Source organism: Grampus griseus (assembly GCF_964374135.1).
Source record: "Grampus griseus genome assembly, chromosome: 5".
Classification (NCBI taxonomy): Eukaryota; Metazoa; Chordata; class Mammalia; order Artiodactyla; family Delphinidae; genus Grampus; species Grampus griseus.
The window spans coordinates 78840965-78855690 of record NC_138998.1 but is presented as its reverse complement, the minus strand read 5'-3'; the positions used below and the strand labels follow the sequence as shown (position 1 = coordinate 78855690).

Sequence of the window (14726 nt, the reverse complement as noted above, 5' to 3'; positions counted from 1 at the left end):
AAAAGTGCGTCCCCGCCTCCTAGCAACCAGAGTGCAGTCAGGGCAACCAGGTATGGTATCCAGTACGTGGTGCTGGCAGCGGCGGTGGTGCCAGGAGAACTCACTGGATTGTTCCTACACTGTCATTTTGGCTACCTAGCTTCCTTGGGTTGCTGCTTGTTTTCTGATCCTCTAGACTCCCCATCTTTTCTACGAGCTACCCAACATCCTAAACTTTTTCTTCTTTAATTAATCACCATCCATTTCTGTTGCTTGCCACAAAGAACACTGTCTTTAGGATTACAGAGTTCTGAGGTTCTTTCTTTTCTAGAAGGAGGTTAGAGATACTCATTAACTCATACTTCAAATGGGGAAGGTCGTACTTGATGAGAGCCATCAGAGAAGATTTTTCTAGGCTAGTACTCAAAAGATATGAAGAAACAAGCCATGAAAAGAACCAGGAATTTCAAAAAGATGGCCTCTAGTCTGGTAACATCCACACATTGCTATCAGTGTGTGGATCAGAGCCAGTTGGTGTACATTTCAGATTTAAATTCAATCCATATTTATGGCATACTTACTATGTGCCAGGCACCATGCTATGTGTTTTAGTGTACATAGTCTCATATAAATCCTCACAAAACCCCTGTGAGATATGTGGTTTTATTCCATGTTTTCAACTGAAGAAAACTCAGATTCAGAGAAGCTTTGAAATGCTTGGTCAAGATCACTCAACTCTTTATGTAGTAAATCCCAATCTTTCTGACTCTAAGGCCAGTTTTCTTTCCACTAGACCCTGAAATCTCTATTTGAATTAGCAACCTGGTTAACATTCAGAACTGATAATACTTCGGCTACTTTTTAGTATTAACTGATTGTTGGTTTAGATGTTAGCCCATCTTCTGAATCTGTTCATGAATATTCTTCCTTAAAAGATATAGACTTACACAATTAAATGGATACCATCCCCCTTAAAAATTATTCTAAAATCTTATATTTAATGAGCTTGAAGGACTAAATAATACCTGGATTTTGTGTGCCATTAATAATAAAAAGAAATAACCCATAAAAATGGAATTCAAATTAAAAAACAGTGAGCCACACTAATGTTTCTATAGTAACACAATGAGGTAAAAGTTAGATGCCCTAAAAGATATTTTAATTCCAATAAATTGGTTTATAGCTTTAATACCATTTTAGAAAAATCCATATGTATCTACTCATTATTACCAAAATCCACATATTAATACTCTGTAATCCTAAAGGAAGGGTACCACAGTATGAGACCCTTCTTGTACACTGTTTCAGACCTTCTCAGCCCTACCTCTTCTTCCATCCTTTGCTGCAGGCTTAGCTCATCTTCTCACTGTATAACCTGACAGTGACTTGCTTCATGATGGCCTATACCAAGTACCTCTCCCTGCTCAGTAGCTTCTCTGACACAGCTGCCTGGGACACCAGCAGGAATCTGGTGGTAGTGACTTGTGCAACCTGGTAGCACAGGGATGTCAGCACTTACAGGGCCACTCTTGACTAATGTGGGATGGGCACCAGTGGATAATCCTTCTCCCTTGCATTCTCCAAGTAGACAGTTCTTAGTTCATCAAGCTCCTCAGAAGGTCCTGGCGTGATCAACAGTAACCAACTGACAATGAACACAGCCTTGACTGCTCTTCTGTCTTCCCTTTTCACTCCCCCATCAATTAACCCTCCCCTCTGAAATTACTTTTTTTTTTTTTTTTTTTGCGGTACGTGGCCTCTCACTGTTGTGGCCTCTCCCATTGTGGAGCACAGGCTCCGGACGTGCAGGCTCAGCGGCCATGGCTCACAGGCCCAGCCGCTCTGCAGCATGTGGGATCTTCCCGGACCGGGGCACGAACCCGCATCCCCTGCATCGGCAGGCGGACTCTCAACCACTGCGCCGCCAGGGAAGCCCTGAAATTACTTTTTAAATAAACTAACTCTACATAAGCCTTTGACTTGACACAAGTTTTCAGGGGAACCCAGGTTAAGAGACCTACTCTTAAGTAAATTTTATGTATCTGTTATACAGTTCTTACTAAGATTCTACTATAGTTTCTTTTTAATAGCCAGATCTTTTCATATTGCACATTAGATTTCTGGGAATAGTACATTTCTTCTTGTCCTATAGGTCTTGGCAGGTATCTATCATGTGTCTTTCTTGATATTTAGAATCAGATAAGGCAAACACAAAATGTAGCTTTTGCATTTGAAGTTCTAAATGATGAAAGGTTTGCTCAGTTTCAACTCTGCTTTATTTTTTAATAACCTTTGGAAAGTCACTTAACCCTCTATGCCTCAACTATCTCCTTTATAAAAATTATTTTATTTCCTACTTCATGGTTGTTATAAGGATTCAATGAGGTAATATATGTGAAAATGCCTGTTACACGTCTTGGCAGATGATCAGCCTGGAAAGTAATGTTAGCTGTCTTTATTATTATCATTAGTGTAGATTATTGACTCTATTTGGAACTCTGCCATCATGGGGATAAAATATCCATTTTGTGGATTTGGTATTTTCACCAAAAACCCTTTATTAATTGTATTTTGCAGCCATAAGCAAATATTTGAATTCATTTAGTGTTTGGAATCAAGATATATCCATAGAATAAACTGAGCAAACCTGTGTCTGGATCTTTGAAATGAGAGACTTCAAGGCATTATTGCTTTAACAAATACCTTTGTCTCACAACCAATCCTACCCTGTCGTTCCCCCATTACTGAAAGTTCACAGCTTCCGTGCAGTCCCTCATCAATTTAACAGGTATAGAAAAACCCAGGTATGATTGTTGAGTGGAAAATAAACAGTTTTATCATGTAAAATGCACAGCCACAGTATTGTGAGGTTAAAAAAATAGCTGGGTTAATAAATTGGCTAGCTGGCCAGGAATTCCAGAGGTCCTGTTGCTGGATCCCTGTCTATTCCTGTCCTAGCTGTGGTTTAGCGCCACCTGGTGGCACCTCAAACTAAAGCTCAGCTATTGGGAATGTTTCTGGTCCTGTATCGATTGGTACTTCCCACGGCAGCCTTGGTGATTCCAGGAACAGTGAGTTGGCACTTGTTTCATCAGTTTGATGCAAGAATGCTGGGCCATAACATATGGGGACACACCCTCTGCTTCCTAAGACAGAAGTACTTGCCATTTAACCTTCTAAACTCACTCACCCCACCAAATCCTCCCTTAGAAAGTAAACACTTTAGCTTCCACTCCCTTCATCCCCCGCCCCACGTGAAAAAAGGGCTGAACACAGAACAGGAATTGTAAATTGCATTATATACTAATTGTCATTATTGATGGGGCATATTATAATAGGGTTGGTTCTACAGTATTTGTTAAGAGTATACCGTCTCCCAGGCTCTGTCTCTATTTTAAGTGGAAAGGGCAGAAATTCATCACATAATCCTACAAATAAATGTGACAGTGATATGAAGGAGAGAAATTGGATGTTAAGTGGGATTGAAACAGAATTTAATGTAATTAAAGAGATCTGGGAAATTTCCCCAAAAATATGATTCCTTTACAAAGATTGAAAGGTTGACCAGGCAAAGGGGAAATTGGTAATTTGTGGCACAGGCAATAGAATGTGTAATGGGGTATTTTGAAACAATTAAAACTATGCATTTTAATTCCCCTTTGTAAATCATATTTTCCTGAAATCCCCCCTCTCCCAGGTCAAGCCATAAGTTTTGTTGTGCACAGAGAAGGACAGAAAAGGCCCCTAGGGGCAGAAAATGTCATTCTTCTGCTTTGAGAATGACAGTTACTTGTTTGAGTTTATGGCAGAGCTACTTTCTTGTAGCCAAGCTTCAAGATAGGGGAAATTTCTACCTACTTTTATTGTTGTTCTTGTCATTATTGTTTGTAGTTTTGTTTGTTTTTAATTCTAATAGCTCCTTTTTTAAGTATCAAGAGATAAGTCAGATGGATTCAAACAAAAAGATTTCACTGTTAAGTCACCCTTAAGACAGGTCAGAGGATATTATATAAGTGAGGTTCCAACCCTAGGAAAAAGGTAAGGGAAACTTTTCAAAGATGAACCAAGGGAGAGAGAGAGAGAGAGAAGGCCAGGAAGCCAAGTTGGAGTGTCCTCACTTTCCCTGTAGTGGTTAGCAGTTCAGGGAGGTACTACTGCAGCTAGGTAAGTGGATGGTGGAAGAACAATGGCTGTGGCAAAGTCTTGACACTTAGGCCAGAAGATGACCTCACAGAGCTGCACGCACTCCATTATGGTGGTGCCTAAGGACAGGTTAGGGTTCTCATGTTCTTGGTTCAGGGAAGGGAAGGGAGGGCACTCTGAGATGCCAAGAAAACTGGTGTGCCAGAGGGCCCTGCAGTTGGAATGAAATGACCACAGATGAAAGACTACACCAATGTCAGAAAGATGTTCTCCTACATTTTCTTCTAAAAGCTTCATTGTTTTACCTTTCACATTTATATCTGCAATCCATATGGGTTTGATATTTGTGTATGGTGTGAAGTAGGGATAGCCAGTTAATCCAGTACCATTTACTCAAAGTAAGAAAAATCCTCTCCTTACTGAACTACAGTGTCGCCCGCATAAATGAGATAATCGAGTATGCGTGGGGTTTCTGCCTCTATTCTGTTCTTGTTGATCAATTTCTCTATCCTAGCTAAAATAATACACTGTCTTAATTACTATAGGTATATAATAGTCTTGATATCTGATATCAGCTTTGTTCTCTTTCTTAAGAGCGCCTTGGCTACTCTTGGTGCTTTACATTTCCCTGTGAATTTTAGAATCACACCTCAATTTCCACAGTGAAATCTCCTGGAATTTTGATTGGGATTGTGTTGAAACTATAAATTAATTGAGGGAAAATATCTTTACTATTTTAGGTTTCCCAATCCAAGAACAGGTCACATCAATCAATGTATTTATGGTTCTTTCATTTCTCACAATAATATTTAGTAGCTTCTCGTCCATTTTTAGTTAAGTTTATCCCTAGGTATGTGATATTCTTTGATGCTGTTGTAAATGGTTTCATTTTTCAAATTTCATTTTTTATTTGGTTATTGCTAGTGTCTAGAAAAAATTAACTCTTGTGCATCTAACTTGTTTCTCACAATCTCATTAAATTCATTTACTGACTCCAATAGTTTATCTATAGACTCTTTTGAATTGTCTACATACACAATCATATCATCTGAAGATAAGTTTATTTCTTCCTTTTCAATTCTTATTTACTTATTTTTCTTACCTATTATACTTCCTAAGACCTCCTGCTGGTAGCAGGCCTCCTTGTCTCTAGTCAATATCCGAGGAAAAACATTTCAATATTTCATTGTTTATTGTGATGTCTCCTGTAGATTTTTATCTACTGTTTTATCAAATTAAGAAAAATCCATTTTATTCCAAGCTTACCAAGATTTTTTAAAATCATTAATGTGTCTTAAATTTTCTCAAATGCTTTCTTTTTGTTTGTTGCAATGATCATGGATTTTCTCTTTTTTTTTCTTGGCCATGTGTAAATTACCTTAATTGATTTTTGAATACTTAACTACCATTTTGTCTGTGAAATAAATCCCAATAGTCATGATGTATTATCTTTTTTACATATAAATGGATTTTTTATGCTTTATTAAGAATTTTTGAATCTACTTTCATGAGAGAAATTGATCTGTAATTTTATTTTCTTACAATTTCCTTGTCACGTTTTAAAGTCAGGGTTATGCTGATCTCATAAAAAGTAAGGAAGTGGGCTTCCCTGGTGGCGCAGGGGTTGGGAGTCCGCCTGCCGATGCAGGGGACACGGGTTCGTGCCCCGGTCCGGGAAGATCGCACATGCCGCGGAGCGGCTGGACCCGTGAGCCATGGCCGCTGAGCCTGCGCGTCCGGAGCCTGTGCTCCGCAACGGGAGAGGCCACAGCAGTGAGAGGCCCGCGTACCACAAAAAAAAAAAAAAGTAAGGAAGTATTCCTTTTTTTCTATTTTACAAAAGAATTTGTGAAAGATTTGTTTTATCTCACCATAAATGTTTGTAAGAATTCATTTTCTTTTTTTTTTTTTTTTTGCAATACGTGGGCCTCTCACTGTTGTGGCCTCTCCCGTTGCGGAGCACAGGCTCCGGACGCTCAGGTTCAGCGGCCATGGTGCACGGGACAAGCCGCTCCGCGGCATGTGGGATCTTCCCGGACCGGGGCACGAACCCTTGTTCCTTGCATCGGCAGGTGGACTCTCAACCACTGTGCCACCAGGGAAGCCCGATCACTCACTTTTAAGTAGTCCCAGAAGTTCTAACTTAACCTTCCATTTGTACATCATTGACCCAAACTGTATCACTTGTCCAAAAGGGAGTCTGGAAAATGTAGTATTTGTTAACCTGAATACAATGTTGCCCCTAAGAAAACTGGACTTCCCTTAGTAAGGAAAAAGGAAAGAATGGATGTTGGATGGGCAGCTAGCAATCTCTGCTACAGTTCCATTCTTAGCCCTTCTTTTATCTTCTTTCTTATCTAACTAATAAACTCTATAATTGGACAGGAGAAAACTTTTCTGTTCCAAATACCTTATCAAAAGCCCAAAGAGAGTCCTATAATTTCATCTTTGCATGGAAGAATCATGACTTCCCTATCTGTAGTGATCTTTTACCAATGAGAAGGAAATAATTTTACTGGCAACATGTTTCTACCTCGCTCAGTTCTTCCCTCAAATAAGAAATTTTCAGTAAATGACTTCTTTACTGATCTCTGAAGCCTGACCTCGGTCACAGATTTCTGCCAAACTGCTTTCAAGGAATCAGGCTTTCAGAGCAACTTTTTAAAAATATGTTTTAAGTGGAATATATTATTTTAAAATAGCTTTGTACTATGTAATGTAATAAAAGGACAACAGTTTATCTTAAAGAAGAGATTATAATTGCAGTATTTCTTAATAGAGCATAGAAAGATATGTTAGTGATGATGATCTATATCTACATCATTGGTAAGAGAGAGAAGAGGCTTAAGTTTTAGTAGGTTGGGTTCCTAATTAAGACTATAAAAGCTATGAGGGAGTGAAATATATTACCATGGAGATTAACTGAGTCAACTTTAGGCACGACAAATCAAAAAGAAAAATTCCTCTTGGAAATGATCCTGTAGAGGGTGAAAGAAAGACTAGACGACCACTGTAACTTTTTGAGATTACAGAGTATAATTTAAATACATCTGAAAAATGCAGATATTGATTTTGAAAAGGTCTAATTTCAGATAATAATAAAACCCCAGGTACCTTCCATGATATTCTGCAGGCAGCAGTTAGGAGGTAAGTGGTATAAATGTATTAGATATCATTGTTAACATTTACCTAGTAATCAGAAAATCAATCTCCAACCTCTCCTTTTGGTCCTTTCAGAGTAAACAAATAGGATTAGGGACACGAGTTAAATAAAGCAGAGGGAAAAGGGAAAGAAATCACATACTTGCCATCAATTAAAAAGGTGCTATACTTTGTTAACAGTTCCTCACTGCTTTGAGAGGAAATTTTTCACTTCTCTGATTCTGTTGTCATGGCAATGGAAATGGAGACCTCTATCTTTCCAGCTCTGAAATTCCATTTAGCAATGATTCACTAAAATATGAGACAACTCTGGAAGAAAAGGCATTGGGTAGGAGGAGTAATGATTGTTGAGCCCCTGCTAGGTGCAGGGCACTTTGCATTATCTCATTTAACCATGACAGCAATACTGGGAAGTATCTTCAATTTACAAAGGAGGAAACTGAGGTCCATTAAAGCTCCTTAACCAAGAATACATACGTAAGCAGTGAAGTTGGAATTCAGATATTCTGACTTTAGAGCACATGCTATATCCCCTATATCACAGTTCTTCCAGACCAAAGAAGAAAATAGTATAGCTTTTCACCCCAGGTCCTCAGCAAGAGGATGTGCAGGATGGTTCTACACAATTTACTCCTCACCACAACTTAGGAAGAAGAATTATGTCCATTGTGCAAAGGTGAAGTAACATATACAAGGAAGGCAATTCCTACCTGTAGAAATAATGGGGAATTGATACAAGCCTATCTGACTATAAATTCAGTCCTCTTTCCACTCTCCCATTCTACCTATTATAACATGAAGTGGTTACAACATGTAGTCTGAAAGCAGCCTATTAAAAATAAACCATGCATACAACAGATGCAGAAGTACTGGCAGTACTGCCCTATATTTATCTACTGCATAAGTGTTTAATATCATCCGGAACCTGGCTCTCAGAGCTGCTAAGCAATTTTGTATATTCTGAGAGATTATGTGGGCTACAGAGATACTTCTGGCCCTGTCAAAGCAACTGGTGCCAATGCATTCTGTTCTCTATCACCAATGGAGCCAAGCAAAAGTACATAACTATAATAAGATCTGATCTACTTTAATCTAGTTAACATGATCCAGGGATATAAGGAAACTGATATCAAAATAAATGTCCAGGGCCTCCCTGGTGGCGCAGTGGTTGAGAGTCCGCCTGCCGATGCAGGGGACACGGGTTCGTGCCCCAGTCCAGGAAGATCCCACATGCCGCAGAGCGGCTGGGCCCGTGAGCCATGGCCGCTGAGCCTGCGCGTCCGGAGCCTGTGCTCCGCAACGGGAGAGGCCACAACAGTGAGAGGCCCACATACTGCAAAAATAAAAAATAAAAAAAATAAATGTCCATACTTCTGAGAAAGGCTTAGTTTACATAATCAGAAGTCCCTGAGGTGACCACGCAGGAGCTGCTACCTGCTCATGGCTACTCTCTCGAAGGAAACACACAAGAAAACATGACTGATGTTCATGACCAGAACAATGCCCTAGTCAGACGAGAGATCTGGTTAAGACTTGAGGCCACAGACCAACGCTTATCTGAAAAATCACACTCATGCAGTAGAAGTTTTATTAGAAATGAGTATCAAATTTAACTATGTAAACTCAATCATTCACCCCCTATCAAAAGTTCACAACTAAAAATACAGAATTTGTAAACCACTTGCCATAGGCTAACTTGCCATAGATTTGGCTTGTCTGACCTTACTGGGCAACCGTGCCACAAAGAATTATATCTAATAATGGTGGTTTCAATCTGTCAAGAAGTGAAAGCTAAATTTAGGCACTTTTCTTGGTGCTTCTCATGTCTCATTGAATCCTCCCAGTTTTGAGGTATATAGAATATTTTTGTATTGGCAAATAACCATCAGTTGCTCTCACATTCCATTTTTGAGAAGCTATGACCCAGTTTGGGAGACTTAGGTATTACATTAAATCCCTCCCTCATGTCCCCCACTAAGCAAGCTAGAGTCACTACAAGTCAGAAGATATGATTTTTTTTTAAAAAAAACAGCTTTATTGAGACATAATCCACCTATCACATAATTCACCCATTTAAAGTACACAACTCAATGGTATTTAGTATAGTCACAGAGTTGTACAACCATTGCCACAATAAATTTTCATCACCCCAAAAGAAAATCCATATTCATTAGCAGTCACTCCCCATTTCCCATCCCCCAATGCCTTCCCATCCCTAGGCAACCACTTATCTACTTTCTGTCTCTATCTATTTTCCTACTCTGGACATTTCATATATATGGAATCATATAATCTGTGGTTTTCTGTGACAGTTTTCTTTCACTTAATATAGTTTTTTTCAAGGTTCCTCCATATTGTAATATGTATCAGAACTTTATTCCTTTTATGAAATCATCGTATGGATATACCATATTTTGTTTATCCATTCCTCAATTGATGGGTATGTAAACTATTTCCTCTTCTGGCTATTACTAATAATGCTACTATGGCCATTCATGTACAAGTCTTTGTGTGAACATATATTGTCATTTCTTTTTGGTATATACCAAAGTACAGTTTGGTAGTAGAATTGCCAGGTCATATAGCAACTCTATGTTTAACTTTCTGAGGAACTGCTAGACTGTTTCTAAAGTGGCTATACCATTTTACATTCCCCCAACAGTGTCTCAAGGTTCCAATTTCTCTACATCTTAACCAACATTTATGGTTTTCTCTTTTGAAGTGGTATTTCGTTGTGGCTTTGACGTGCGTTTTCCTGATTCCTGATGATGCTGAGCATCTTTTCATGTGCTTATTGGTTATTTGTATATCTTCTGTGGAGAAATGTTTATTCAAGTCCTTTGCCTACTTTTAAACTGTGCTGTTTGTCTTTTTGAGACTTTTCTCTTGCTGAGTTGCAGGGGTCCTTTGTATATTCCGGATATTAGACCCTTATCAGATAAATTATTTGCAAATATATTCTCCCATTCTGTGGGTTGTGTTTTCACTCTTTTGATAGTATCCTTCGATGTACAAATATTTTTTGTTTTGATGTAGTCCAGTTTATCTGCTTTTTCTTTTGTTGCCTGTGCTTTTGGAGTCATATTTAAGAAACCATTCCCTAATCCAAGGTTATGAAGATATAGACCTATTTTTCTTTCTGAGAGTTTTATAGTTTTAGCTTTAGGTCTTTGATCCATTTTGAGTTAATTTTTGTAAGGGTTGTAAGGTAAGGGTCCAACTTCATTCTTTGGCACATAAATATCCAGTTGCTCCAGTGTCCCTTATTGAGAAGACTATTCTTTTACCATTGAATGTTCTGGCATCTTTGTCAAAAATAAACTGACCTTATATGTATGGATTTATTTCTGAACTCTCAGTTATATTACACTTAATATATAGGTCTATTTTCACACCAGAACCACACTGTCTTGATTCCTGTAGCTTTGTATTAAGTTTTGAAATCAGGAAGTTTAAGTCTTCCAACTTTATTTTCAAAATCATTCAAGCTATCCTGGGTCTCTGGGATTTCTATGTGAATTTTAGAATCAACTTGACAATTTATGCAAGAAAAGAAAAGAGCTGGAATTTTGATAGGTATTGTGTGAATCTCTAGATCAATTTAAGGATTCCTCCTGTGAGTCCTTGGATTTAACAATTTGCCAATGTACCTTTAAGAGTTAGGCCAAGGGCTTCCCTGGTGGCGCAGTGGTTGAGAGTCCGCCTGCCGATGCAGGGGACACGGGTTCGTGCCCCGGTCCGGGAAGATCCCACATGCTGCGAAGTGGCTGGGCCCGTGAGCCATGGCCGCAGGGCCTGCGCGTCTGGAGCCTGTGCTCCGCAACGGGAGAGGCCACAACAGTGAGAGGCCCACGTACCGCAAAAAATAAATAAATAGGCCAAATTGTAGACCTACTAAGTAACTTGTCAAATTGTACATCTGCCTTCTTGAGTAATTTTTCTTAAGTGGCATTTCTAATTTTACATTTGGCTGTTTAACTATACTTATTCTTGTCCTTAGCTGTAACCCCTAGAAGTTTCCCTTTTTATGATTTTTCTATATGCTTAGTGGTTGAAGCTTTGATTCTTCACACTCTGAGGATTATAGGAGAAATTGCTGCTTTATTCTTAAATACTATGCTTCTGTTAATATATACCAACATCATGTTGGCTTTTAATAATAGCATGATTCTATGGTACCTCTTATCTTGATCCAAAAAAATTATGGACATTTGCAAACCACAGCTTTATACCAATCAGTATGACAGTGTGGAAGAAAGTAAACACTATCCACACAATTTCAGCAGACAGATTTTCTTCTCTTCTTTCTTAATAACAGCGGGAAGTCTTCTCCAGTAACAAATAACACTGAAGAAACAAAGCCCAGAGAGGAGGGGCAGAAGCTGGAGATGGTGTATTTTTAGTCATTTTGATTCAATTATGGAGATGTGAAGTTGATAATTTATTGAAGGGGAACAGGCAAGTCTATGTAAATGTTTGCAGATGAATAATTAATGTGAATTTCCGACATCACTAGGCCTTTAATTAAAGCCACAGTGAAATAAAGCAAGAACCAAAGAGCAGATAATTGTAACTTTCCTATCGTAAGTAACATTTGAGAGTCCATGCTTAATCTGCATCTTTAAAGGAAGATAGACCCTACCTAGGGTGACAGTTTTTAATAGCCCAGTGTAACTACTTCCCTGCAGAGTAAAAATCTATTAATATATTAATGAATTTCCTCCTTCTAAAATTTTACCCAGAAAGTTTTGGGTTTTATTTGTTGGTTTTGCTTTTTTGAATGTTGAATTGGTTTTCATTTTCGGGCAATATATTGGTGCCTCTCAACAACTTAGAAAGTCAAATGAATACCCAGTTTCTTTTCATATTAAGCATTTAATGTGCTGTTCCATCTGCTATTTACAACATCTGGTTGAACATCTGACTGCCCATGGGGGGCATTCCTCATCTCTTTTATGTCTTATTCTTTACTACGTCTTTCTTACTCACTTTTCATTCTCATAGTCCCAGTTTTTGTTCTGTTTTCATTTTGCTCATTTTTATTCTCCTTTTTCTGTCTCTTTCACTTCTATTTTTGTCTCTGTCTTTCCCACCTGCCTCTGCTTCTCCTCATAGTCTTTTTCTTTACTCCTTTTCCCTCTGCTGTTTATTGCTACTTGTTCTCACGTATTCTTTTTCCCAGTCTCTTTCAGGCTCTACTGGATCTCTATTCTCATTTTCATGACCGTAAAACCTAGATGAATACTGAATCCACAAGTGCTAGGTGGTTCCCCTCCAGGTCCAAAGGTGACGCTTCTTCAGTAGAGTATTTTTATATGCTAAGTATATATTAAATATATATAGAGCACTATACCATGCCATACGGTTCTTTTAAAAATCTATTTTCTGACACATACACTGGGTTTTGAGTTAGGAATTCCAGTCCTGGTTTTTAACATTTATAAACTGTACGCCCCTGGGCAAATCACTTTACATCAGGGAGCCTCAATTTCCTCATTTATAAAAGAAGAGTTGGGACTTCCCTGGTGGCTCAGTGGTTAAGAATCGGCCTACCAATGCAGGGGACACGGGTTCGAACACGGGAAGATCCCACATGCCACAGAGCAACTAAGTCCATGGGCCACAACTACTGAGCCTGTGCTCTAAAGCCCTCGAGCCACAACTACAGAGCCTGCATGCCACAACTACTGAAGCCCGCACGCCTAGAGCCCATGCTCCGCAACAAGAGAAGACACCACAATGAGAAGCCCGAGCACCGCAACGAAGAGTAGCCCCCACTCGCCACAACTAGAGAAGGCCCGCACACAGCAACGAAGACCCAACTCAGCCAAATATTAATTAATTAATTAGTTAATTAATTTCAAAAAGAAGAGTTGTTTGGGCTCCCTAAAATTCCTTTCAGTTTCATAACACTGTTACTTACCCACACCTATTTGTGGAAGGAAGTATGAAGATCCAATTCCTAGTCCTTCCATAGGCATTTGCTGTTGTCCAAATAAATCTATGTCCCGTGGAATTTTAGGCAACAAGGAAGATATTTGGGGGCAAGAAATCTCCCCTTGTAATACACTTCTTATATCTATAATGCTAAGGCAAGCACTGAACATGGAGACGAGGGGGAAAAAAAGGAGAGAGTTTGAAGTCACAGTCCTTAGAACACCTGAGATGTGGGACGCTGCAACGAGAGAAATTGTTAAACCTGATTTCCTGTTTCCTCCTACATTATGCGTCCTGAGTTCGTCATATAGAACTCAGAGCAACTTCCTGCTTCATCCAGTTTGCCCATGTTCAGTACCAACCCAGCACAATTGAGTTTGACTATGTAAATACCTATCACCTGTAATTACTTATATGAGCTGCTCACTTTGTTTATTCAAACCTCTTAATTAAAATTTAGAGGCTCATCCAAAAATTAAAACAATGTAATAGGGACTTCCCTGGTGGCACAGTGGTTAAGAATCCGCCTGCCGATGCAGGGGACATGGGTTCGATCCCTGGTCCAGGAAGATCCCACATGCTGCAGAGCAACTAAGCCTGTGCACCACAGCTACTGAAACCCGTGTACCTAGAGCCTGTGCTCCACAAGAGAAGCCACCGCTATGAGAAGCCTGCACACTTCAGTGAAGACTAGCCCCCTCTCACCACAACTAAAGAAAGCCCACACAGCAACAAAGATCCAATGCAGCCAAATAAATAAATAAAACAATATAATATGTTATAACAAAAATTAATAGGTAAGAAATAATGGCAGGGGGAGATCAGCTCAGTGCTTTGTGACCACCTGGAGGGGTGGGATAGGGAGGGTGGGAGGGAAGGAGATGCAAGAGGGAAGAGATATGGGACCATATGTATATGTATAACTGATTCACTTTGTTATAAAGCAGAAACTAACACACCATTGTAAGGCAATTATACTCTAATAAAGACGTAAAAAAAAAAAAAAAAAGAAAGAATGGCAGGGTGAAAGTAAGATGAAGTGTGAGGTTAGGACAGATAATGTATGCCATAATAGCCCCCAAACTTACTACGGGTCAGCCATAAATTTGACTCTGAGCTTGCTGGCAGGCAGTGCAAAGAGGAACATGATCAGTTATAAGGTACAGTGTCCTTAAAAGGTAAACAAAACAGTAGTTTAGGAGCAGCATAACTATTCCAGGTACCAAGAACAGAGAGAAATTTCTTCCAGGAGTACTAATACAGAAGATAGTGTATAATGTATTAAATCATAACCTCGACATCATCCTGACAGTTAATGCAATAATGTTTTATGGATTATGTCTGTACTGTCCTTAAACAGATAAATACTTTAATGCCAAATTTCAGTGCTTACCATGTGTCCTTAAATTTCATGAAGCACAGTAGTAATCATGCTAATCATTAAATATTTCAGATTAATTGATGTCATTTTAAGTTTCATTGATTACAACATAAAATTCTGTTCA

General features: G+C 39.0%; 1 protein-coding gene across 2 annotated transcripts in view; it reads right to left on the bottom strand.

Annotated features, from left to right (window-relative positions):
- Window positions 1-14726, bottom strand: part of IGSF11 (immunoglobulin superfamily member 11) — a gene marked incomplete at its 5' end in the record, with an annotated part of 179174 nt that overhangs the window by 149545 nt on the left and 14903 nt on the right. The gene's annotated exons all lie outside the window — the stretch shown is intronic.